Source organism: Aplysia californica, unplaced genomic scaffold, assembly GCF_000002075.1.
Source record: "Aplysia californica isolate F4 #8 unplaced genomic scaffold, AplCal3.0 scaffold01011, whole genome shotgun sequence".
Classification (NCBI taxonomy): Eukaryota; Metazoa; Mollusca; class Gastropoda; order Aplysiida; family Aplysiidae; genus Aplysia; species Aplysia californica.
In genome coordinates this window covers 26,279-28,254 of record NW_004798281.1, presented here as the reverse complement: position 1 = coordinate 28,254, position 1,976 = coordinate 26,279, and positions in this window count along the sequence as shown.

Genomic DNA, 1,976 nt, shown 5'->3' with positions numbered 1-1,976 from the left:
CATTAAAATCTTGAGTTCTTATGCACAGTAGAATTGTAATTGTATATGGGCTGATTCATCAATGCCATGCTTATAACTGTGCCTGAACTGCAACTGCTGCTTTTAACTTGTGACCCGCCATTTCCAAGGTGCATTGATAGTCGAAGCAGCCTTTGTGTTGTAGAAGATCTCTATATAGAGGTGAGCAGAGTAAGTCTGATTCCCTGTAAGGGCTTCTCTGTTGGCATCTACCCCTTGGCGCTCATATGACTTTATGCAGTTGCGAGCGCCGTAAAACCTCTACTAAAACTAAAACTGAACCCACGTAATATCGCCAGTATCAACATTTTTTTCTTTCTTTCTGTCTTTCTTTCTTTCTTTCTTCCTTCCTCATTTTTCTTCTATCCTCCCCCTCTTTCTTTTCCTTTTTGTCTTCTTTCCTTCTTTTCTTCCTTTCTTTCTTTCTTTCATTCTTTCTTGGAGCAACAGAGTGCTGGTTGAGTGACAGGACTCATGGTAGACAGAGACTGGCAGCTGAAGGTCTTCACTGCAGACATCAAAGTCAGAGAGCTGTTCTAAACCCCTACGTCATCGTTATCATCCACATTTCTTTCTTCCTTTCTTTCTTTCTTTTTCCTGTCGGTCAGTCTGTTTGTCTGTCTGTCTTTCTTTCTTTCTTTCCTTCGAACTTTTTAATCTTTCTACTATCCTTCCCCTTTTTCTTTTTCTTTCTTTTGTCTTCTTTCCTTCTTTCCTTTCTTTTTCTTTCTTTCTTTCTTTCTTTCTCTCTTTCTTTCTATAGAATCTATTTCTTTCTTTTTTTCTTCCTTCCTCATTTTTCTTCTATCCTTCCCTTCTTTCTTTTGCTTTTTTTCTTCTTTCCTTCTTTTCTTTCTTTCGTTCTTTCTTGGAGCAACAGAGAGCTGGTTGAGCGACAGGACTCATGGGAGACGGAGACTGGCAGCTGTAGGTCTTCACTGCAGACGTCAAAGTCAGAGAGCTGTTCTAATCTAAACCCACGTCATATTGCCACCATCGACATTTCTTTCTCCCTTTCTTTCTTTGTTTCTTTCTTTCTCTCCAAAGGTCTTGTAATTAAATCCCTGCATGTGGTTGAATGATGCATCTAATCTGATGTGAAATTCACATTTTGTCAGCTTTGCTTCTCTTTTCATATATTGAATTTTAATGAGAGTAATAATATATAATTTACTTTTTTTTTTAGTATTCCTGCTAGTGTTTTTACGGTCCTGTACAGCCAAGAAAAATTTTCCAATGGGATAATAAAGTATTTTCATACCTTATCTTATCTTATTGGTCGTTCATTACGGAATTCTTTCCTCTCTCTGATACATAAATACCTACTGCAGGGAGATGAAAAACCATTTTGTGCCGGATGCGGTACCGACTTTAACGATGTCCGGACTTTGGAAAGACGCGAAGGAAATTAAATTTTTAATGTATTAATTTAAAGAATTAGCTCTCCGTCGTTGATCTCAACAGAATTCTCGATCTTATAAAGACTTTTGGTTTAGTTTTTAGAAATTAGTAAGAGTTTTACGGCACTTGCAACACAATAAGGTCGTATAAGTGCCAAAGATTAGAAGTGTTACAAGAGAGTAACAAACACAAAAAAGAAGGAGGGAGAGATAAAGACGATTGATGTTTGACAGGAAAGAAGAAACAAACCACACGACCAGAGCACCCGCCGTCCACCCAAATTCTCGATTTTATAAAGACCTTTGGTCTTTACAACAAAATGTAAGTTATTTCAAACGTATAAACTGCTACTTTTAAAACTGAACTCTATACTTCAACCATTCTTACTTGTAATGGAAAAAAAACAAACCAAGCCATGCTACGTACTGACGTGAATAGAATCAACGTGCAGCCGTCTCGCTCATATTATTACCATGCAATTATGAGCGCTGTAAAATTGCTTACAAAAAATAAAATAAAAAACAGAACAAAAAACAACAACAACAAATGAACCCCCC